Source organism: Hesperophylax consimilis, chromosome 9 (assembly GCF_061612785.1).
Source record: "Hesperophylax consimilis isolate HC1 chromosome 9, BYU_Hcon_1.0, whole genome shotgun sequence".
NCBI lineage: Eukaryota > Metazoa > Arthropoda > Insecta > Trichoptera > Limnephilidae > Hesperophylax > Hesperophylax consimilis.
Genome location: NC_142844.1, coordinates 12,199,844 through 12,226,601, shown reverse-complemented (window position 1 = coordinate 12,226,601; position 26,758 = coordinate 12,199,844).

Below are 26,758 nucleotides of genomic sequence, written 5' to 3'. Positions count from 1 at the left end.
TTTTTTGGGTAGCAAGCAAGTAGTTATTGCAACGTTCTGTCCCTTTAGAAATTAGGCGAGAGCATTGTTTTCTTACATTACTAACTGCATCGTTGTATGTCTATGGGTTGGGCGGTAGTTCGGCGTGCGGGGATATAGTGGGTAAAGCTGTAAGCTGTACTGTAGGATTTTTTTGCGGAATGGGTGGCGAGTTTCAGCTTCGGTGGGGTAGCGGTAGACATCTTGGGCCTCAGGTCATGGTTGGATGAGTCCTGTGATTTTATTTATTTTTATTTTATTTTATTTGGAAAACCAACAGTTATAATTATTACGAGGTATGGTGTAGTAAGTGTTAATTATTTAACCAATAATAGGTTTTCATTTAGGTATTTTAATTATTTAGTGAATATATATATATATAATATTTATGTAAGAAAAAAGTCACACTAGCCTATAGGGATGGGATGGCGGAAGGGAGGGGTATGGGATGGATCTAGTCTGTGTAATGTGTAGCATGTACGTATGTGTATTAATAAAAAAATAATAATAATATAATTATTTATTGATTTTAGGTTTGAAATTGTGGGGTGCTGAGTTAAATAAGTCTAATTCACTGTATGAAGTATTAAAATTATATGAAGCACGGTGAATAAAAGCATTTTGTTTTGAGTTAGTGTTACATTGAGGGATGTTTAATGTGTGATTTTGTCTGGTTTGTCTGATGGGTACTCTTAATTGAATTCTTTCTAGTAATTCCGGGCAATCTATCACAGAGGTGGCAATTTATTGTAAAAATAATACGTCCGCGGAGTTTCTACGACTTTTCAGTGACGAAATCTTGAAAAACGCAGCTGACTCCTCGTGACTCAGGTGAGGACGATAGGCCCAAAAATCAAGATATCGTAGAAAACGATATTGCACTTTCTCAATCCTTTCTATGTGTGACTCATACGTGGGATTCCAGACTTGAGAGGCGTACTCCAGAGAACTGCGTACATACGCAAAGTACAGCATTTTCATGGTATTTACTTTTTTAAAATTTTTGCAGGTTCTGAGTATAAAGCCAAGTGCCTTGGAAGCTTTTGTAACCATGGATTCGATATGGCGCTCAAAAAGTAATTTCGGATCAAACACTACCTCCAGATCCTTAGCCTCTGTCATTTTGCTCAGTATTGTGCCGTTAAGGGAGTAATTAAAAGAAATGGTATTTTTATTTGCAGGTTGTGTTCTGCACAATAAATATTTAGGCGATTTAGATCTTCTTGCACGCGGGTACACTCATCGATACACGTGACAGGCGAGAATATTTTCATGTCATCTGCGTATAATAAAGTTCTGGAGTGGTGAAAACATTTCCCAAAATATATATATATTAAAGAGTAATGGTCCCAATAATGACCCCTGGGGTACTCCCGACGGCACGGTTTCCCAGTTCAATTTATAGCCACCGACGACTACTGCTTGGCTACGGTTTGCTATATAGGACGAGAGCCATCTGAGGAAGTCCCCGTGTACACCGATTTGTAAAAGTTTTCTCAGCAAGATATCATGAATAACTAAATCAAAAGCTTTGCTATAATCTGTATATATTGCATCTACCTGTATACGCTGATCCATGTTATCTTGTAAGAATTCAGTGAATGCCGTTAAGTTAGTGGTTGTAGATTTCCCCCTCATAAATCCATGTTGGTTATTATTGAGTGACGATCTCAAGGCCGAAAACATCTGGTTATACACATTTTTTTCTAAAACCTTACTAAAGATGCAGAGCTTTGAAATTGGCCTATAATTTTCGACGTTAGATTTTTGGCCATTTTTGAAGATGGGAGTTACAATTGCATTTTAAAAGTGTTTGGGACTATTTCCTCTTTAAGGGAGCGTTTAAAAATTATGAATAGCGGTTTAGATAGGCTGCGGGTACATTTGTTTATGAAGAAAGGGGGAATTTTATCTGGGCCTGCGCCTTTTTTGGGATCTAAATCTTCAAGGTGTTTCTGTATATGATACTGGTCGACTTCAATATTATTAATGCTAGCAACACAGAGCTCTTTGGGGTTGTCCGGTAGGATCTGGATGTTTCGAGCATTATTTTTGTAGACAGACATGAAATATTTAGAGAATAAGTTGCAGATGTCAGACCCATTTTCAGCTTTTTCGTCTTTAAATGTCATAATGTTCGGAACACCGTGGGATTTGGAGTTGGATTTTATGTAATTCCAAACTTTTTTTGGTTCGGAGGATATGTCATGTTCGATTTTTAATAAGTGAATATTGTCGTATTCCCAATTAAGTTTTTTGTGGTGTGATCTCAGTAAAGAGAAAGTGGCGTAGTCAGATGGGTTTTTGTATATCTTGAACTTTTTAAAGTATTTGTATTTTTCTGATGTCAATTTAATGAGGGCCGAATTATACCATGGCGGGTATTTATAATTCCTACATAGTTTTTTGGGATTGTGGGCGTCTATAAGATTATTTAATTGTGAATAGAATTTTTTAATCCCGTGTTTATATCACCAATCGAAAAGAGCTCATGCCAGTTTACCTGGTCGAAAGATGTATTAATTTGTTCGTAATCACCGCGCCTAAAGACGTAACCGCTTCTTAGTTCCTCCACTAGTGGATCGGGTTCAGAAAATGAAACTTCAATGATTAGTGAGGTGTGATGAGGGTCTTCTGAAATTAATGGTTCATCACATACAGAGACCGTGAGGAAGTCATTACATAGGACGAGATCAAGAAAGTGACCGTTGGTATTTGGGATTCCATTATATTGGTGCAATCCAGAAAAATGCATGCAGTCCATAAATGATGTGCTAACAAGCGATAAGCGATCACTGGGTATAAAGGACGTGTTATTGGGAGACTTATTCCATGAAATGTCAGAGAGGTTGAAGTCACCTAGGATAATGAATTTGTCTGAGGGAAATTGCAACGTAAGTGTGAAATTTGGGTGAGGAAGCTTTCCATATTTCACGATATGTTGGTCCTTTAGGGAGGTAAACACAGCATATGTGAAGATTTGTGTGTTTGAATCCCTTGGATTCTAATGATATCCAGATATCCTCAGCTCGCGAATGCCACCCTGGGCGCTCGTGAGCTACCAGTTCACGACGAACAGCGACTAAGATACCCCCGCCCAAGCGCTGCCCTGTGCAAGCGTAGTCACGATCTCGGCAGTGTACATCGTAGCGATCATAAAATAACTCTTCATTACGGATGCCATCAACAAGCCACGATTCGGTCAGAGCGATAACGTCATACTCGTTGGATCGAACAGCCATCATTAATGGGTCAGTCTTAGTTCGTAGCCCTCTTACGTTTTAGTAATATATATTTAATTTATTTAGAGTCATTGGACCGAGAAAAATCGAAAATTAAGTTTGTGTTTATTTTTATATAATTCCCAAATATTTTTGCAAAATTTTTAAAGAACGACAAGTGTGTTAGTGTGAATAGATCCTTAGGGTAGATGGGGATAAGGGAGGGAAAGGTACATTTAAAGTAATGTAAAACATTAAGAATAGTTAAAATGAAGTTAGTATGAAATACGATCAATTTGAATGGTCTTATCTTGAGGCTTGGCTCGGCTGAGGGCCTGCTGCATCTCCTCGGTTGGGTCCTGTGGCCGGAGGCTCGCGGTCTATCTTCTTCTTCAGGTGATTATGATTATTATTCATATTAATATGCCCAGGCACGTTCGCGTACTTTTTACTGAGTTGCGAATTTTTGAATTCCGTAATGTATCTTGAAAATGTTTCATCGGGAACATTATTTTTCATAAATAGAAATATCTTTCTCGAATCGCTTTATTGCAGTATCGGGAGAAGATATGGAGTTGACTGGTTGATCCATATTGAATGATTTTGGCTCGGTTGCTGGTGGTGTGAATTGTTTTCTGATAATCGTCATATCCTTCATTTGACTGGAATTGTGGGATGCCTTGATCTTTTAAAAGTCTAATGAAATATGCAGGAACAACGTTTCCTTTCAACTTATTTTGTAGGTTATTATTCTATTACCCGTTGAAAAGAATTCATTATATAATTTATAATACTTTAACCTGATTTATTAATATCTATCTCAGGGATCGCTAGTTCAGGCCGACTCTCAAGGAACCATCAAAATGAAAACACTTTATACAGTTATACTGATATATAGTTTATTTGGCAACAAACTTATGCATGTTATTACGAAATTATCTTAAAACTATTGCATGGAACAATTGAATGATGGAAGTTACTAGCTCTGTTTGTTAAAGGTAACATATATTTAAAGCGCTTACTACTGTGAACCGATGTGGGATGCTTGGGCTGCTTCTCTGGTCTGCAACGCGTTGTTCAATCGTACAGAGTTTAGAGTAAATCTGCATTCGGCCTCTCCACTATGTGTGGGTGATCAATGGGTGGTCTTCCAACTCCCACACCTGAAGTCCACGGATCTCGGAACTGAAGTGTCGGGTTCTCGCAACTGAAGTCCCCGTCTGCCGCATTGTGTGTTCTCCTTCACCTCTTGTTTCATCTACCCCTCATATTTCCCCTTGTCCGTAGTTAATTATTCCTTTTATGGGCATGATTTTTGCGTTAGGTTAGGTTAGGTTAGGTTAGGTTAGGTTAGGTTAGGCTAAATGACGGCTATGACGGCTATGCCGGCCGTCAAATTGATAAAGTATATAAATATATCAAAGTGATACTTCTAATTGCACGTGACCAAGGCATGTTTTATACTATATTGCTGATTACTTGACTTATAGGTGGTGTTAAGCACTGGTGAAAACCATGGGTCTTCCAGATACTCCAGGATGAAGTAAGAAAGCTGGAGGTACAATGGACCTGGTCAGCTGGTGTTGCGATCGCAAATGGGTTCGCTGCGTGGGAGATGCATGCCGCTGAAGATGTCACAGGGCCAAGGAGCATGGGAGGCGCATGCCAGGGAAGATGTAACAAGGCCTAGGCGCTGTTGTAATTTCGTCGAAGAGATACTACAAATAATAACTGTCGCTTTTTATTTGAGGGAGTGCAACGCGGAGTAGTAGGTCCGCGGCCCATGAAGATACCGTGAAGTAAATACGGGGTCTCAGTTGCCGCTGGCCATTTGTACGGTATTGACTCACTTGTAAGACTGACTTGGTGCCGCGACGTAGCACGGATTTAAATAGGGCACATGCTTTGGACACATATGTACTGCGCGCTGCTCTGAAAAGTCTAGAGCGTTCGATGTACCATAAATCATTCTAGTAGCTGCTTGCTTGCTTATATGTGTATATTACTGTTGGACATAATTATGTATATTATCTTTTTTTTTTAAATTTATTTTTTTTTAGAAAGAAAGACAAACATTCCCGAAATTTCTTTAGGCAATTTATAAGACAGATTAACATTGAATTCAGGAATATATACCGATGCGCCACATTCTTTGTGGTCGGATTTGGAACCATCTGTGTATATGAGGGAAAATCCAGGAAACTTTGAAAATATAATGTTTTTAAAATGTTCTTCAACATTTTGAAAGTTATTAGCTGATGATAAAATGTTCGTCCGGAAGTCAGAAATTATTACGTTTGGGATAAAATTAATAGAATTAAACGGGGTACTGTAAATAGGAAGGATTAGATCATCTTGTAGATTTTGAAGGTAAGAAGACAGAGATCTAAAATTTATTTATTTATTTATTTTATTTTATTTATTTATTTATTGTTTGTTTGTAAATATTACATAATACAATTAATGAACTTAAAATGTCCAACTAGGCGATTGCCCGTTTTAGGACATTCCAGTATGATAAAGTTTTTACATGTAATATATGGTACATTATAGTGTTGACTATTCTGTTGTTAAAAAAAAAATACATATGTATATTCATATTCTAGAATACTTCCAGTTATATCACGACATATTTTACTATTATTTAGCTGACATAATAACTGAATTAACATAACATAAGCTGAATTAATAGATAAAAACAAGAAAATGAATTTGAAAATGAAAATGAATTGAAGAAATTCTGTTGGTAAGGTAATACAAATGTATATTCATTTTTTTTTTTTTACTATTGTTTAGCTGATATATTAAACTAAAGAAATATTAATATATAAAACAAGGAAATGAAAAATAACAAAAAATAAAAAATGAAAGTAAAGAAGGAACTTTTCCTTTAAGGAAAAATATCACGAAGAATTGAACAATTTTCGAACTTTCTTTATGTAAAAATACAGTTCCTGTAATGCTAATATAATACCAATATAAGTTAAAATGTAAAGAAGAATGTAAAGAAAAACAAAATTTACAATTTAATTACTGTTTTTTAGCATATTCTCGCATTCAACTCTCCCCAAGACCAGAAGCCAATTGTTTACCTGCATACGCAGAATATTAGTACTCTTTGCCTTCCATGCATCAGGTATGAGATTGAGCAGTTTAGGGCCTAAGTATGAGAATTGTCTCTGTGCTAAAGATGAGGAAGTGGTGGGCGGAACTGTTGGGTTTTTTTTTGCATGTCTTGTATTATGACAGTGGTTTACGGAAGCTAAGTAGTGCCTCTGTTTTTGAGTATGTAAAATGATTTTCCTCATGTATAATTGTCTTACATCAAGAACACGAAACTCTGCGAACAATGAATCGCTGGGGTACCTGAAAGGTTTTTTCAGTATGACTCTTATAAGCGATTTCTGGGATTTAGCTAAGGGATCGAGTATGGTTTTGGCACAACCTCCCCAACCTAAGGAAGCATAGTCTAGTATGGAATTGCACATTGCAAAGTAAATTCGTTTCAAATCATTTAGACATAGAATATTTCTTATTGCTATAAACAGATGTGTAAGTTTCCTGACCTTTGTGGAAGTAAAGGCTATGTGTTTGTCCCATCTCAGAAATTTATCAATGATAATTCCTAGGTATCTTATATTGTCCACACATTCTAAGGTATTGCATTTACATGTAATAGTGTCGTAACAATGGTGTATTCTAATGTTAATAATTTCTTGTGGTTGACCCGCTTGAGTTGAACTGAAGCAGATGAATTTCGTTTTATCCGAGTTTAGAGTGAGGAGATTACTATCTAGCCACTGTTTAACTTTGTTTATGCCAAATTCAGCTTTAGTGCAAGACTCATTCCAGGTTTTGCCTTCGAATAAAAGTACTGTATCGTCAGCAAATGTAATAATGTGGTCTGAAAATGAAGTATTACATAAGTCATTTATATAAACATTAAACAATATGGGACCTAGTGTACTTCCTTGCGGTACGCCATATTTAATATTGGCTGGATCACTTAGAGTACCGTTAATATCCACTCTTTGGCTCCTGTTTTCTAGGTAACTAACAAACCACTTGAAAATTTGACCCTGTATCCCAATTCGCTGTAGTTTATTCAGCAGAATTTTGTGCGAGATAGTGTCGAACGCTTTAGCTAGATCTAAAAAAAGTGCAATGCATTTACTACCTTTATCTAGATTGTTAGAGATGATTTTTGTCAAATTAGCGATGGCGTTTTCAGTGCTTAAACCTTTGCGAAAGCCGAATTGTCTACTAGAAAGGATGTTGTTATTTTCGAGATAAAGGATGAGACGGTTCTTTACAATTTTCTCCATAATTTTAGAGACAGAGTTGAGCAAGGAAACAGGCCGGTAATTATGTATCAGTGATTTGTCCCCACTTTTATGCAGTAAAATGACGATTGACTGTTTTAAATGGTTAGGGAATTTCCCTGAATTAAAGCTTAGATTCGCAATGAACGCAATCGGTATGGCTATGTATACTTTAATGATTTTTAGAAGATTTGATGAAATCTTATCGGGACCACATGCTTTTGATGATTTAAGGTCGTCAATTATCTTCATGACTTCGTAAGTTGAAGTTGTGATTGAGTCTATTTTGTGACCGATCCTAGGGATAGTTAAATTGGCGAGAGCGGTTTCTGATTTCTTACACTTATCGAGAATTTTTTTCGCAAGTGTGTCACCCACAGATGAAAAGTAACTATTTGCAAAGTTTGCCATATCTTTGGGGACTTCAGAGTTTGATGTGTTAATGTATAGCGATTTTATTTCAGAAGATTTATTGATTTTGGATTTGGTTATGTTGCGAAAGGTATCCCAAAAACGTTTTGGATTGCAGTTGTTTTCGTAAATGAGTTTTTTATAATAATTTTCTTTCGCCGATGTAATTAATTTCTTACACAAATTCCTATATTTTTTATAATAACATTGTAATACCAAATTCTCAGGATATATTTTTGCCTTTTCATGAAGATGATTTCTTCTGTGAATCGATTTAACTAGCCCCAGGGTGATCCATGGTGTGAATTTAATTTGTTTATTAGATACGGTTATATTACTTGTGTGTTTTGATATATACTCGTGTAGTTTGATAATAAATTCTTTCATTGCTAAGTCAGTATCTGATTTATCTAGAACATTTAGCCAGTTTTCTGCGCTCAAGTCCTCAATTAACTTGTTGAAATTAGTTTTAGCAACGTATTTAATTTTCGAAGAAGTGGGAGGCTTGTTTTTAAGACAAAGAGATGTTGTATAGTGGTCTGAAATAGTTGAGTGTATAACAAAAGTGTCAATAAAGTTAATATTTTTTACATTGATGTGATCAAGACAGGATTTACTCGAGCCCTGTTCACGAGTAAAGCTGTTAATAGTCTGTGTGAAACCATTTTCCGCGAGTAGACATAGATAATCGATTGATTGACGGTGGTAGTCAGGGATAGTGTTAATGTTTAAATCTCCCATTATAATTTGCTGTTCAAATTTTTTCGCATTGTTTAAAATTTCTTGCAATGAAGAAAGGAAGGGGTCAATATTGATGAAGGAAGGAGATCTGTAAATGGCAAATATGCATATGTTATTATTCAATACTATTTTCATACAGTTTGATTGTGCTAAAGTAATTTCCTCTACATGAGCTTTAATTCCGTCCTTGATGTAGATAACAATTCCACTGGATTTGTTGAGGTTGGTTGTGGTGTGATATTCAGAGTAATTGTGGATTGATTTTACGGTGTAGTATTTATTTAACCAGCATTCGGTTAATATTATAACATCGAAAGATGAATTAAATTGATCAAGAAAAATTGTAAAGTCATCTAGATTTGATATGCTTCTAATATTCTGGTGTATGATTTTTAGACTATATGAGTCCCAGTTATAGTTGTTTAAATTCTCCAGATCTCGAATTATATTCATATTAATGCTAATTACAGAATCATTGTAATTATCCGAAGGTAACTGAAACATAATTATGATTAAATTTACTATGATGTGTGGTGGTGAACCCGTAGTTCTTTTGCGAAAAGTCTGCAAACAAAAAGTTAAAAACGAAAGTGTAAATTACTGTGTTGTTAATCGGTGTTTTATTAATATATTGTATAGTAGAATGTGAGTTCTGATTATTCGAGTATGATGCGTATTTTACTTCGAGATGAAAGTTGAATCCACTAATTATATTAGATGTAAAAGATGTTATAAAAGATGATGGTGTTGGTATGTTTCGTATAGAGCAATCTAAGCAGTTGATGATTATGTAGATATCTGTCATGAAGGCTGCAAATACAAAAAATATGAAAACAATAAAATCAATAAAATGGCCAAATGCAAAGTATGTGCTGATTCTGTAGAGGAGTTGATGCGAAAAAAAATGCCAAAAAACAATAATTAAATACCATAACATGCGAAAAATGCAAAGAAGAACCAATACTAGGACATATTTATGTAAATTAAGATTTTTTCCAGATTTACATAGATTTGTTGGGAACATAATCTTACAAAGACTCTCGCTGCTTGTGATACGTACATATGAGTTTGATTGAAGCACAGAGAGAGGGAATAGAGAGAGTGCATTATTATGAGATAATGAGAGAACATTATATAACATGAATGATAATGTTGATACATAGTATTCCCACTTAAAATATATTTTAACTGTAAAGTGCATACTATAGTGTATAATGCTTCTGATTGTAATTGTTAGGTGTGATAAAGGACAATAATTAAATTTAGTAACATGTGAAAAATGCAAAAGTATGATTAAAAATGTGCGAATAAAATATGTAAATAAAATAGTAGTAAAGGTTTTTGAGAAATACAAAAACATTATTTTGACAGAGCTCGAGCATTTGTAGTTAATGTAAATTCTGTAAATACAAGTGAATATAATAAAAGTTAGCCAAAATAAAAAGATTATTGAAGAAAATAAGAGCATCATATAGTGAGTAAATAAGATATTACTACTCTGATTCCTACGAGAACATGAAGGAAGAATAATATTTACCCAGTAAACAGATATTTTAAAGAATACTAAAACAGCGTGGTTTTTGTTGCTTAGAGGAAGAGTATGGTTAGAATTTTTAATTGTAAGATTCCAATTTTTATAATAATTTTGATGTTACTAGGGAAAGCTACTAATGAAAGTAAGAAAGAATTATTTTGATAAAAATTAGGTATTATGCTTAGGGTGTGTGAAAAGTATATAGCGGTAATATTCAAATAAAAACTTGTAGTGAAAGTATTATTTATGGAGATATATAATTTTTTTTTAGAGAGAGCTAACGAAACGTGAGATACAGTCAAAGGAGGTAAAGTATAATATAGAAAAAGATAGAAAGATAGAAAAAGATAGAAAACTTTTTAATAAGAGAGGGAATCGATCTCTATCTATTACCCTCCTTCTGTTATTCAAAATACTGAACAAACGATCGAGACTCTGTTCCAATGAGTGACGCGATAAAGATAACGCTTTGAAGATATATCTATCCGCGAGGTATTGTCTTCTCAAAAATAAGGGAGGATCTACACATTCTATCTGAAGAACATTAATTGGAGAAGATTTCATTGCCCCAATAATCATTCTGAGCCCTTTTGATTGGATTCTTTCAAGTTTTTTATCCAGATATTTAGGAAGTGAGTCGAAAAGAAATGTGCCATAATCCAAGTGACTTCGAACGAGCGAATTATACATTAGTTTAAGAGTAGTAGGATGGGATCCCCACCATACTCTGGAAACAGCTCGCATCATATTAAGCCCCTTTTCACACTTAGCAGAAACGTTCTGAGTATGCGGGAGCTAGGAAAGCTTATGGTCCAAAAGCAGGCCAAGAAATTTTATTTGCTTAACGATTTGAAGGGGAAAATTATCAAAAGAGACTGTAAAGAGAGGCAGTTTTCTTTTGCGAGTAAAAGCCACTACCTTGGTTTTAGATGAAGCTAAATTAATTCCATTTGTCAACATCCAAACTTTAATATTATGTAAGGCCAAATTTAATTCCTTCGCAGCATGCGATAAATTTTTGTCAGATAAATATATGAGAAAATCGTCCGCAAAATAAAGTCGCTTAATAGACGAAGGGATTACAATGTCTAAATCACTCATATAAATATTAAATAATAATGGACTGATTACAGACCCCTGGGGTAGCCCTTTCCAAAGTTTGCGCTTCAATATGTTTGAGGAAGAGTGGATAATAATGGATCTGTCTGTTAGCAAGTTGATAATAAATTGAATTAATTTTATGGGGATATTTATTTTAATTAATTTTTCCTTCAAAACATCAATTAATACATCGTCGCAAGCTGAAGAAAGATCTAGAAATGTGGCCAATGTACAAGAGTTAAGGGATTGAGAAATACGGATATCTGTTGTTAACAAACTTAAATTATCCATAGTAGATTTCTTTTTCCGAAAGCCGTATTGATTAGGAGGGATAATACTGTGATTTTCAACAAACCATTCTAATCTGTTCTTTATCAAATGTTCCACTACTTTTAAGCTTTTTCTAATTAAACACGACGAAAGAGCAATAGGACGATAGGATGAGACTTCGGACGGATTTTTCCCTGGTTTTAAAACCGGTAGAATTTTTTGAACTTTCCAGACATCCGGAATAAATCCTGTTTCAAACATGTTATTAATTAAGGATAAGAAATATTCAACCGACATGTCGGAGAATGCTTTAAAGAAGCTATATAATATTCCATCAGGACCCGGAGAAGAGTCAGAAAGAGATTTAATTACTCGTTTTAGTTCACTAACTAAGAAAAGAGAGTCTAGCCAGTTAGAGTGAGATGGATATGAAATAAAAGAGGGCATTTCTTCACATCTGGCAACTGAAGGAGGGGCAATCTTATCAGCAAAACCTATAATAATTTCCTCCGGAATATGTTTGGTACGCTCCGGAGCATATGACGAACCGAATTTTTTTTAATTAGTCCAAACAGATGACTGGGGAGTTTCAGGAGACAAGTTTTCACAAAATTTTCGCCATCCAGACCGCTTTTTATTTTTCAAAATACGCTTAGTTTCTGATTGGACGCGTTTCACTGATAAGAAATTTTCAAAAGACATGCATTTGCGGTAAATGGAAACTGCTTATTTTCTAGAGTTAACAGCACGAGTGCATTCTTCGTCCCACCACGGAGTCGAATGTTTAGTTTTAATGTTAACTTTACGCTTTGAAATGGATTTTTCTGCTGCTTTTATAACTATACCAGGAAATGATTCACACTGTGTTCTGATGTTCCCAAGACAAGATTTTACAGAGTGAACAAGAGAGTCTAATATAGAAGAAAAAAATCTCCAGTTCGCATCTTTCGTTTTAAATTTAAAATTAAGTATTGTTAATTGTAAAGGAATGCGAGGTGGTTAGATAGTGAAAGAGGATTATAATAGGGAAATGATCACTGGAAAGGGGGTCTTTAAGTATGTTCCAAGAACATTTACGTATCACTGAAGATGAACAGAGAGATAAATTAACAACACTTTTCCTTTGTTGAGGGGGGGTGAATCTGGTTGGAGATCCGTCGTTTAAAATACATAAATTATGGGAATCAATAAAATCTAAAAGATTACGGCCAGAACGATTCGTTAATTCACTACCCCAAGAGGTAGAATGAGCGTTAAAGTCGCCCAGTAACATATACGGGGGACGGATCGGAGACATAAATGATGACCATTCGTTTTCATCAAAAATAGTGGAGGGAGGGACATATATTGATAGTATTGTAATATCACATACAACAGCTGCTACTATCTGAAAATTGTTAGAGAGATTATGAAACATGATTGGTTTGAAAGGGATAGAGTCATGGATGATTAAGGCAGCGCCACCTTTACCATCCAGTCTATCATGTCTAAGACAATTATATCCAGAAATCTTAAATAGATACGAGGGTTTAAACCACGTTTCAGAAATAGCGGCAACTGAAATTTCATGTTCATCGAGTAATTTTACAAGTTCAAATTTATTACAGATTAGACTTCTGATATTCCACTGAAGAATTCTGTTCAGTTTCGGAGACATTAGGAAGACAGGATAATAAAGATTTAATGCACTCGGCAGCGTTGAACGGTATATTATTGTTGTTTGAAAGAATAAAAATTAAGAGGGTAATTAAAGTCTGAATGAAAGCAGAATTTTTATTCACCACTTTCCCTAAATTAGGGGAAGATTGGGAACTATTTAAAGCACTCCCATTGAGTGTCTGAGATTTATAATTCCCATTTGGGTTAAAACAAAATATCATTATGTTGATTTTTATCAATAGAAGCAATAAATTTTGGTTTTGGTTTTAGTGGTATAAAAATTGTTTCCCTGTGAGAAGATGATGGAGGAGATTTAGAGTAAGATAGATTGCAAGGAATTGAGGTAGATGTTACCTCTGCAAACGATTTTATTGCAGGTGGGAATAATTTTGATGCCTGGAAATAGGAAATGTTGACTGAAGCCATTGATTGTTTAATATTCCTTTGTCTGATCAATTCTGGACAGGCCACACTAACCGCTGTATGATTTCCCTTGGAGTAAATGCAACGTGGATCATTCGATGATTTTTGGGAAAGATCAAAGGGGTGGTCCTCTCCGCAATGAAAACAACGTGGAGGGGAACGACATATGGGTTTTGAGTGTCCGAAACGGCAGCAGTTAAAACATTGGATTTTTGGGAATTTGTATACTTCCACAGGGAGTGCGTTGTAATAAATAAATACCCGAGATGGCAAAGTTTGGCCTTCAAAAGTAATAACAACCGATTGTGAGGGTTTTCATGTAGTGGTTCCATTAGATGTATCTTTGTAATTTAATCTACGTGCTTTTAAAACCTTGGGGGTCACTTGAGAATCATTAAGTGCATCAACAATTTCAGATTCTGAGAGATCGGTTGGTATACCTCTCACTCGGCCCATTCTAGTAAGGTTGTAAGTTGGAATATAAGATTTAAATTTGTGGTGTGAAAGCGTATCAATTTTTTGGACAAATTCATTTGCAAAGTTTGCGGATTTAAATTCTAGGAATAACTTATAGCGGCCTTCCGGCTTAATAGATCCGTTAACTATGCCAAGGTTACTGTTTTTTGAACTAAAAATGAATTTCCCGAAATCCAGAGGATGAATGATTTTTCCTTGTTCAGTACTTTGGACATTGACAATGAATGGAGCCGAGGAGGATGGGGAATAACTTAGTTCAGTATTTTTAGATTCTGATAATATGGTATCCTTACGACTTTCCTTAGGGTTTGAGGTTTCATCGGATTGCAAAGGTTTAATTTTGGGTGGTACATTAAGACAGAGCGATGGTCTTCGTTTTCTGGAAGGGAGTATTATAGAAACATCCGATTCATACTCATCTCCAATATTAAATATGGACTCGGGGTCAGGAGGTCGATTTTCATCTTCTTCCATATTTATAAATTAATTACCAAAAAAAATTATAATACAGTCTATTTGATTGACTGTACACACGAATTTGTCAAAATCTAAATATAAAAAACAAATAATAGGAAAAAAATTTAACAATAATTTCTTATCTGTACGAAGTCCGCGACAGCAGTTAGGCAATTCGTCAAACACAGAGCACGACTATCCACTACCGTAGTTCGATGACCATTCTATATATGTTCGTTTGTTTAAAATTTTAAATCTCCGCAAGTTCTTAACCGATTGCTTTGAAATTTTGACACAACGTTGCATTTGAATACGCTTGTGTTTATATACAGGGTGTATCGGCAGTACCCGACAAACTTTAACCAGCTATTCCTTAGCACATTTGGAGTAAAAAATGTTTTGGGCACTTTGCTGTCCGGTAACATTTTTTTTTAATAAAAAAATTACTATTCATATTTTCACCACATGTCACCATTTATCCTTTGTCAAAGTTTGAAAACCCGTCTGGCAATATTTTTTTCGAGTTTCGTTGAATAATGTACGTACGTACCTACGTTGGCGCGCTTTTACAATCACAACGAAATGGCACGGCACCATTCGTCTCATTTTTAACTATTATTATTTAGTGTGTACGAAAGAGCGAGGACACTTTTTGACACACTTGCTTATAACAGCTGTTGAACACGAGAAACAATGCAAATGACAGTGACGGAGTGTGGATTTATTTTTTATTTTTTGTTTTTAATGAAAAAAAATGTTACCGGACAGCAAAGTGCCCATAACATTTTTTACTCCAAATGTGCTAAGGAATAGCTGGTTAAAGTTTGTCGGGTACGTGCCGATACACCCTGTATACCTATATTATATAGATATCACATGTGACAGGTAAAAACATTTTTTTTTTCAAACAGCCCCATCTGTTGGACAAACATGCTTTTTTGTGAAAAAACAGCGCTATCTAGATGTAAAAGCAACAGGCGCTATTATTTATGTGCTTTCTCTTTATCTGCATAGACAAATTGAGCCACGGCAACGCGTAGCGGGTTTCAGCTAGTACATTAATAAATATGTGGAATCGAAAAAAAACAATTAGTAAAAGTATTTAAATTATTTACATGGACATATTTACTTATTCAGTCAAAAATGTACATCCGAGAAAATAATTATGATAATATAGAAACAAAAAATTGTACGAAAATATAAATTAATTAGTTAAATTTTACAAATAATTCGTTAAATCACCTTATTCAAAAAAGATATATATCCAAGTATACATATATGCTTGGTTTGATTTCTTTTTGGAATATGTTGTCTTCTCTATTATCATTTTATTATTAAATTTAATTATTACGGCAATCTACATCAAGCCGGAGTTGCAGAATGTCACCGAAAATATCACGCGATCGGAATTCAGGTTGGAAAACTTGGTATATTTAATGATGTAAGGCAGTCACCAGCATTTCCAGCAAACCATCACGCGGCGGTGTACGTGGAAGGTTTCAACCACTTTCTATGGAGCTACTCGACGACAGATAAAGCTTGAGAGCAAATCACCGATTGGGCATCAGCACAGGCTTGTTAACTCAGCAAAAGGGGACCCTTTTCTTTGCTCAATTTTGACGTGAATATTTGTGTTTTGTCTCTTGCTTTAGCGCCAGACGAAAAACAAATGGGGGCAATTCTGTTTACCTTCAATAATCCGATACCACGATGGAATGTAAGTCGGGAAAAATGGCGAGATTTTTCTGAATATGTCGACAGGGAAAAAGATACTATCAAAGCCGAATTCGATTTTCCGAACTTTTTTTATAACCTCAAACAAATTCATTTCTAGAGGCTACAGAAAAGTATATATTCTAACATGGAGCTCAGAAAATGAACATCTTTTAGCTGAATTCGAGAGAATGGACGACCCAGACACTGATTCTGATCTTCTGAGAAATATTCTTATTGTGAGAAATGAGCTTTTAACACTTGAGCAAAAAAGCATTGCAAGCACTCAGCCAATCGAATTTTTTTTAAAAAAACGGAGAAATACCAAATATCTTGAAAAAGACTAAAGATATTTCGATTCTTTTGACTCAATAAGCCACTAGAGAATCCGAAAAGTTACCAGCCCATCTCCCTTTTAAGTACCATGTGTAAACTCCTAGAGTGAATTGCGGTCCGCAGGCTTGCTCCGATTCGAAAGAGCGTGGTTCCACCCAAACAAGCTGGCTTTGGACCAGGACGTAACTGCTGCAACCAGGTGTTGACACTGACAATACACATTGAATTTGGTTGCCAAAAATGGCTTACGACTGCAGCATCGTTCATTGAATGAGCCCATCGGAAGCAGATAAACTAAAGAGCGGTGTTAGACAAAAAGGCTCAATGTACCCAGTGCTATTCACTATGGATAAGCTCAGTAAGGCATTGAATAAAACAAGAATCGGATTCTTTTATTGCCAGGGAATGTATGAACACTAATAGTTATGCAGACGACATGGTCATACCAGCCCCATCGGTAAGAGCGAAGAGGAAAGTTCTACAATGCTAAAAAATCACCACTGCTGATATTTAAAGTAAATACTGGACCGGCTGTCATTCTGCCCATACGTTTTGGCAAGGCCGATCTCAAAATCTGCAGCGAAATAAAATATTTGGATCATGTCGTCAGTGATAAACTAAATGAAAAAAAATCTTAGAAAGCCAAAGAAGAGTACGAACCAAGATGCTCGCCAGAAGATTCAACGAGTGCAGTTTTCCGATGAAGAAGCAACTATTCCAAACTTACTGCATGAGTTTTTACACTAGCAAACTATGGAAAAGGTACACGCAAGGCGTCATGAACATACTCCAAGTATAACCACGCAAACATGGCGATGTTCGGCCTCCCTTAGCGATACAGCGCCTGTTATGGATCGCCCATAAAATCAAGCTAACTGCACAGTTAGGTATATTCACGCGTTGCCGGAAATCGATCATGCACCCAGAGCATGTCAAGACACTAATACATACACAGGAGCTCGCGACATCACCGCCTGATACCGGTCACGCGGGCTTACAAGTACCTACAACCAATCAAATGGCTAGATGACAAAAGCGTGTCCTTATAAGGGCATCGGACCGGGCGCCAAAAATAGAGGTAAAAGGGGCAAGCTCCCCCCCGCGAGCAGACCCACGCTTCAGTTCCCCGACAGACGCGTAGCAAGCAACATGCTAGACTAGTTCGTAATTAGCATTTTACCGCCAAATGCGCCCATAATATGGATCAGCGTGCCTAATTTATAATGTGCCGCGTCTCGAGACGCAGTTCGTCAGGACAAGCCCCAGCCGCCCACCAGCACCACTACATTATACAGTTGGGTCATGTCTCCATCTGACGTTGTCGCCCACCAGCACTCTACGTTGTATAGTTGGGTCATGTCTCTGCCCACGCCGCCAGCCACCCCTGTGATGCCGGCTGCTCCTCCTACCGTCCATGCCAGGCTGAGGCAGTGAACTTGTAGACTCCTGCCTCAGTCCAGGGCGTCTGCCGCCCTAGCCTGTTGGTGTGGAGCCCCTTGGCCCTCCAACCAGTGCCCCCGCCCTGCTCCATCGTCTCTGCGCTCTCCTGCATCAGCCCTGGCGCCCCTTTTGTCGTCCAGCGCGGTGTGCCCTCGTCTGCCGCCCTCCTGCATCAGCCCTGGCGCCCCTTTTGTCGTCCAGCGCGGTGTGCCCTCGTCTGCCGCCCTCCTGCATCAGCCCTGGCGCCCCTTTTGTCGTCCAGCGCGGTGTGCCCTCGTTGTGGCCCTCTGCTTCTGCGCCGCCCCGTAGGCGTCGTATTCCCGCCCTGCATCAGCCTAGGCACCCCGCTTATGGCACCAGCACCATCGTTCACCGCATCCGCCGTAAATTACACGTGAGCTATTAATGTACCTTTGTCAATCAGAGCCTTTAGATTCAATAGATTGCCTAAGTAACAGTCAGGCCTTAAAAAGCTATGTACCTTTTCTAGATCTGTTTGATAACCTGTATTACCTGTACAATAAACATATTGTATCGCAGCCACATGTTTTATTGAGAGACTGACTATAATCCACACCCTGATTGGAGTATCAAGCTCTGCTGCCTGACTTGTGCGGCGATGGCTATTTGTGTAACTCACCTATAGTATATTGTATGGCTCAAACAGCTATATAACACGCCTCACAAATGTTCGCAGAGGGAAGAGTGCGTGTGTTTGTTGCATTGATGCACCACAGAGTAGCCGGGACGAGTCAGTACTGCTGAAGAACACTCTTGTCCACACCGTCTCCCAGTAGCAGTGCGCGCCCCTACACCTTAGATTGAGAATTTCCCTCAAGCCACCGTAGTACAAAATGCTACGTAGTACTATAGTACAAAGTGCCAAATATGATTTATTTAATTTTATTTTCAACTTGATATCATCTAATATTAAGATGTGCGCTTTTATAAGGCAGACATAGTATTCCACTCACCGCTCGGTTTAGTTGAAATATACAAAAAGTATTGAAGTAAAACTTATTTACGCGCGTCATGCAATTTCGAGGACCGGAGTAAAACCGACTCATGACCGTCACGAAAAACCGTGATCATTTCGCTATAGGAGCCTAGCTAATATTATATACCTAGTTTAGGTCACTCTCCAAACTCAGCTTCGCGGTCTAGAGGCAGAGCGCCCGACTGTTGTCGTGAAGAACCGAGGTTCGATCCCCGCTTTAACTAATTTTTTTTTCTTTTTGTGATTTTTTTAATACGAGGAAAAGTTATAAAATGCTCTCGTGCTGCGACTTTTAGATTTTTTTTATTTATTTTTATTTATTAACTTTCAAAAATACATTTTTTACAATTAAGTCCCGTTAAACTGATTGATATCAGTTTGTCAACGGGTTCTTTTAACAATTACTTTTTAAATAAATATACAATTTTTACAGGTACATAAAATATACACATAATTACATTAGTACAAAAAAATTCTTGCACATAACCATTTTTTTAACATACATTTCCTTCTGTGAGTCAATTCACAGCTTTTTATTGAGTTTGGTAACATGTTGTAAATTATTGGAACGAGGTATTCTAGAGTTCTTTGACCATATTTATTCAGGTATCTGGGAACTACAAGTCCATCGTTTGCAATTAGTCTTGTATTATGAACATGTGTCACTATTTTATTATGTTCAGATTGAGATGTATGCTGACTCGCAATTTTAAGCCACAATAAAGCACGAACAGATAATACATTTACAGAGTTGTATAGTAATGACTTTGGTACGTCATTTCTTTGTTCGTATTTAGTTTTGTTTAATAATAATTTTACCAAAGAATATTGTACATTTTGGACTGAAAGAAGATTTTTTTTTTTTGTTATTTGTTTTTGGGGTATTATGCCGTGTTGCGCTAACTCCTTCTTTAGCCAACGTTTCGGACAGCATTGCAGTGTCCATCATCAGGGCAGATGTCATAAATAAGACATCTGCCCTGATGATGGACACTGCAATGCTGTCCGAAACGTTGGCTAAAGAAGGAGTTACGCAACACGGCATAATACCCCAAAAACAAATAACAAAAATACTTTTGGCCGTGAAAATCTTAAATCATGAAAGAAGATTTGTTTTTGTTGAATGTCCCCATGAAGTTATTCCGTATCTTATTAGGGATTCCGCCAATGATAGGTATACTATTTTAAGCGTATTTGGTGGAACAAAAAACTTCAATCTATAAAGTTTGCTCACTATAGCTCTAAGCCGTGTGCACACTTTTTGTATATGTATATCCCATTTAAAATTACAATCAATTGTTAAGCCTAGATATACGTATTTTGAAACAAGTTCAAAATTTTTGCATGAGCATGGTTGTATTACAAAGTTATGGATGCAATTAAAGTCATGAGAAATAATTTTAGGAGTTATGGTGATGTTATTATGAGGAGATCTGATGTGCATAAGCTTTGTTTTTTTAGCATTGATTATTAAACCTACATCATGTGACCATTTTTGAAGAGTGACAAAGTCAATTTGCAGTAAAGTACTCTCTATTAATAAATCTTCATGTGAAATAACTAATGCAGTGTCGTCAGCATAAACGTAATGTTTTACATGAGAAAAAATAAATTTCATTGCAGTAACATATATTATATACAAGGTGGGGCCTAGTATGGACCCTTGTGGTACGCCTGCGAAATAATATTTTTTTTGCTAAAATGATCAAAAATTTTTACACAAATCTTTCTATTTTGAAAGTAGTTAACAAATAATTAATGTAGGTTTCCTGTAATTCCAATGTTTTCTATAGTTTTAAGTAATTTACTATGATCAATCGTATCAAAAGCCTTTGAATTATCAATAAATAATACGAGTACATGTTTTCTTTTGTTAAGATCATTATTAATTTTATTTGAAAAATTTTGAAGTAGTAGAATTGTGCTTTTATTTTTTTGGAAACCATATTGATGGGTATCAATAACAGAAAATTTTTCAAGGTACTTTATTAGTTTTACAGATATATAATTTTCTAGGATCTTTTCAATTGCAGGTAAAATACTGATCGGTCTATAGTTTTCAATTTCACTGTGTTTACCACCTTTGTAGATGGGTCGGATTATGCTACATTTAAGATCTTCAGGTATAATTGCCTCCGATAAAATCATATTAATTAATAGAGTTAAAATAGGTCCTAAGATATTAAAGTGTTTTTAAATGTCAGACATTCTAATTTTATCTATCCCCGGCGATTGACTATTTTTTAAACTTCTGACTACTTTTTCAATATCACAAAGTTTTGCTTGTGTTAAGGGCATGCTGTGTGGAAGTCTATGTGTTTGAATATGAAAAGCTTTTGAAGTGAAACTTCTTTACGCGCGTCATGCAATTTCGAGGACCGGAGTAAAACCGACTCATGACCGAAACGAAAATGCGGGTACCCCCACCACCGATTAAAGTTCATTTGATCTAGTCAAAGTTTTGAAGTAACATATAAATGCTTCTTAGCTCATCCCGACAACTGGCGTTGGTGGTGTAATGGTCAGCATAGTTGCCTTCCAAGCAGTTGATCCGAGTTCGATTCTCGGCCATCGCACATTATTTTTTTGTTTTTAACGCCTTTTTCATTCAATATCTTATTTTTTAGTAGGTCAGAACATTTTTTAAAAGAAAATAATATTGCAAAATAATAAAAACACTTATCTCACTGTGATAAAACATTACTCCGCTAGAGCGCGCTTTGCGTTATTGTGTTGGATTAAAATTATTATCTAATCCGTATATTATGATAATTGTATTACATTTATTTAATTAATTTATTTATTTTGATAATATGTAATAATTTACAGAAAAAAAAATTAAAACTATCTCCCTCTGATAAAATATCCGTTCGCTAGAGCGCACTACGCGATCTTGTGTGGGATTCTATTTCTGTACATTGTACATTATTTTTAAAAATATATTATATTTTGGGTGTGATGTAGGTAACATTATAAAACATAACAAGCTCTCATATTTTCAGAACCTACATAATATAATCAATTTATGCGGCTTTGCTTACAGTTGGTGCTCAGCGTGGTTGGCTTTCAATCAGTTAAGCGAGGTTCGATTCTCGGCTGTGGCATTTTTGAAGTGAAACCTTGTTGAGGTGGGGGAGCCGCTCACGAACGTTCTCTCTCTTCTCTTCTTTCCTCTCTCTCAGACACCAGCGAACTGCGCCACGCCAAGCATCAGCTGAAACTAGAAGTTTCACTTCTGTCTTGCGTAGGCTTGACACACCCACTTTTTTTGTCACATCTATGTAATAGTTGCTTAACATTTTCAGAAAAAAAGTTTGCAAAATTGTTAGATGTTTGTTCAGTCGTTTGTTCTTTTTTAAAAAAATAGTTTGATATTACTTGGTCGCAATTACTTTTGCTCTTCCTTCCTAACAATCTGTTTATTTCGTCCCACGTTTTTTTAGAGTAGGCAAAGTAATTTTTAAATTTTGAGTTGAAGAATTTTAATTTGCATGCACTGATTAATTTTGTAACTTTATTTCGATTACATTTGTACTCTCTTTCATAAAATTTATTTGTAGGATTATTTTTCCATCTTTTGTAAAGTGTATCTTTTAATTTGATTTTTGATAATAAATCTTCATTTATCCATTCATTTATGGCATTAGGTCTGACTTGAGGTTTATAAGACTTTACTACAGTACTTTTTTCATAGATTTCATTAAATTTATTTTTAAAATTATTATACAGAGTAACGCAATCCACTTCTTTCAAAAGAATATTCCAATTATATTTTTTTATTTCTTTATCAACACGTTTTTGAGACAGAATTGTGATTTTTTCATTTTGTTCAATATTTTTGACGTCATAGTATTGTAAATTTAGTCCCGTCATAAAATGATCAGCAATTCTCGAATCAATTACACACGCGGACAAGTTATATTTATTAGATCTAACATATACCAGCAACGATTGCTTCTCTAGTCGTATCATTAATACATTTTGTTAAGTAATTACTGGTTAATATATTTTCATAAGCTTTTATATTTGAATCACTTTGATTTAGTATGTTAAGATTAATATCCCCAAAAAATATTAATTTATCATTAAAGTTTACATTATTGCAAAAAAAACAAGAAATTTCATTTAAGAATCCCTTTTTATTGAGGTTAGGTGGTCTATAAATTGCTAAAATATAAAAATTACATTTATTAGGTAATGTCAATATTCCAAACACATTTTCAAAGTGAATGGTTTCAACAATTTTTTTGTTTAAAATGTAAAATGTTCCCTTATATACAGCAATATTCCACCTCCTTGTTTATTTTTTCTGCAATAATAATACGATTTATATCCTGGAATATCATATAATTTAATAAGTTCCTCGTTAATTGCAGTTTCGCAAAGCATAATTACATCTATGTCTTTCAAACAGTTTTTCAAATAGGCATGAAGAATATCCCAATACTTGTTTAGTGATCTTATATTTATTTGGACACAGGTTAGGTTAGTATTGCATTTATTAATATTTTGTGCGTGAATCCAACATTCTAAATTGCTTGCACGGGTAAATTCTACATCAGTATCATTTTCAATATAGTTGAAAGCCATTTAAAAATATAATATAATATCATACTCGTAACATTCAGTATAATGGTTGGAAGTTGAAATATAGCATCTTTTAATAATGTACAAAATATACTTGTATATTGTAGGCTTGTAAAAAATAAATTGAAAAATAGATTTTAATTTTGTGCATCTTATAAAGAAAAATATCGAACTGTTTGTAATAATAGTATTATCCTCGTATATTTTAATATTATGGTTGTTGGGTTTAGTATCATTTGATACTATTTCCCGAGAAGCTATGTACAACCTAGTATTGAGTAATACAAAACAAACTTGAAGAATATCGGCGTGTAAGTAGAATATATAAAAAGAGATATGTTTCAATAATAATACGAGAGAATACTGCTGTAGAGTTATGTGCAAAATACTACTATAGAGTACAAAATAAACTTCAAGAATATGGATTTGTAAAACGTAGTTAGAAATGTCAATTTTATGACATCCTGATGAAGAAAACATTAAAACATTACGATTTTCAATAATCGATTTTTTGGTGTGCAATTTCAAGCATTTTTTTATAAAACTTACAATTAATCTTGTCATTTGCTCGGTGATTTGATGGAAATGTCAGTTTATTTTTTAGGTTATGTTGTTCACAGTTCAGACATTTGGGTGCTTGGCTTATATTAATACAAGCCGTATGTGTGTGAGGGCCTCCACAATAGCTGCAGCTAGCTGCGTCCTTTTCTTTCCCAAGGCATCTACTTGATGTGTGTCCAAAGCGTAAGCAGTGGAAACATTGTACCAGCGGGTTTGCATCTTCGTCGTAAATTCTTTGATATCCGATATTTATTTTTTCTTTTTGTACTATAGTTCTTCGGATGTCCTTGTCTACCTCTACAATGAAGTTCATCGTGTCGTTGTATTTATTTTTAACAACCCTTTTCACATTTATTAGTGATTTGATATCTGTAGTGTGTGTAAAAACTTTAAGATATTCGTTTTGTTCAAATAGGTCATCAGTAAAATCTTCAGTGTTGTAGTCATTGAAGATGCCTTTGAATATAAGTGTAGTTTTTTTTCACAAGTTCTTTTGCTTCTACATCCTGTAATTCTTTGGAAATTTCTTTTTGCAGTATCAGTGCGTCCTCTTTTTTAAAGCATTTTATGATTAATCTATTTTGAGAAATTTTTTTAATGCTGTCAATATTAATCCTTAATTTTCCGTTTTTAATTTTTTCTTGGATTCGTTTTTGGAGTTTTTCATTTGTTTCTTTATTATTTTGATTCGGGGTAATCATTAGGGAAAATTCGTTTTTTCGATTTAAGTATCGTTTTTTATCTACTGATTGGTCATACGACTCAAGTTGACATTGTTTTCAGTCATTTCAATGGCGACGTGACCCATCAGTGCCAATATTGTATTCACTTTTAAAGTAATTAAGTTTTGTTGATCCTTTGTAAATTTTTTTGTTGGATCTTGTACTGCCTCCAACAGGTCTTGAATTTCCGTCTTGCATGATTCCATGAATTGGTGGTTATTTGTGTGCGTCATGTTTACCCTAATTTACACTGTGTTGTTTATTTCGTTAAGTTGTGTGTTATTGTCGCAATCACTGGTTGAGCTCTAATGGACTCCAATAGAACACAGTTAAATTTACAAAATGCACCGTGATAAAACACTTGAGTGACAGTTTTTTTAGCCACCTTTTTAAGGAAAACTTTTTTTATCAGTAAGTTCATTCACTTGAATATAAATCTTCAGATTATTCACTGTTTTTAAGCGGTTTTAGTGAGAGCACAAATATCGCGTCTACTCGCTGTTACGTACTTGGTTAATGATATTTTGACTATATGATATTTTGGTCAAAATATAGCTTATAAATCGAGCCGGTAGAGTCGCTCGGTATTTTGATTGATTAATTTTATTTTGAATCATTAAAATTACTAATCGAGTGCGTGACAAGTGTTTTTAGTAAAAAACATAGCCGTAAGTGAGTTTTTCAAAATTTAGAATTTTTTTTCAAATTCAGACTCCATACGGGTACTGTTAGAAGACGGAGACTGTTAAAACACGATAGATCTTTTCCAAAACGGACAAATATAAGGAAATATTTTGAAAAACGACAGATATGACTTCACACTGCCGATATATAAATTTGCGCGGGACAAGTCAATTGAGGAGTACACGTTGTATACGCGGTTCTCGTCGCGCGAGATACCTCTCCTCGCGGTCTAGAGGCAGAGCGTTCGACACTCGTTATGCAGGACCCGGGTTCGAATCCCATATTTTTATAACTTTTAATTTTTTTTATCACATGCTACTTATAAATAAGTCAATAGACAGAAAAAAGAGAGAATGAAATGAAAAGAGAGAGAGAAGAATACTAAAATTTCACTTCCGTCGTGCGTAGGCTTGCCACACACTGTATTTTTTAATTTTTTATTATTGATCTCTCTGCGGCCTACGACACGATGTGAAAAGTAATGTAAAAGCCTAATTGTTAAACTGTACAACACAATAGAGGATGGCAACACAGTGGGATTTATTGAGCAATTGCTAACTGGTCACACATTCAGAGTCTTTCTAGGAATGAAAAAGCCAAAATACGAAGCGTCCACACTTCCGTGGTCAATGTTCAACTTAATGCCAAAAGCAATCCACGAGCGATTTTAAAATCTACACCTCTCCCTTGGCTCCCCGTACTTTTTTATTTTTTTATTTTTTTATTTTAGCGACTATATAAAATAATTGTTACATACAAAATATAATGGTGAAATTAAGTATAAAATATTGTATTTCTTCCTCCTCACTAGGGGGTCCTGTGCCGAGGCGGACTAAAGTTATTTAAATATGGTTTATTTGTCTTCTATGTCGTTTTTAGTGTCTTCTATATCGTTTTTAGTGTTTTCATTAGGGTTTTTTCATTGACCTCTTTCAGCCATATTTTTATTAATGATTTGTATTCATTAGGATTTTTTATTAGTTTTATGTCTTGGGGAAGGATGTTATGGAGTTTTGTTGCAAAGTATGTATAGTTTCTTTGTCCGAATGTGGTTTTATAACTTGGAATATTTTTTATATCATTTT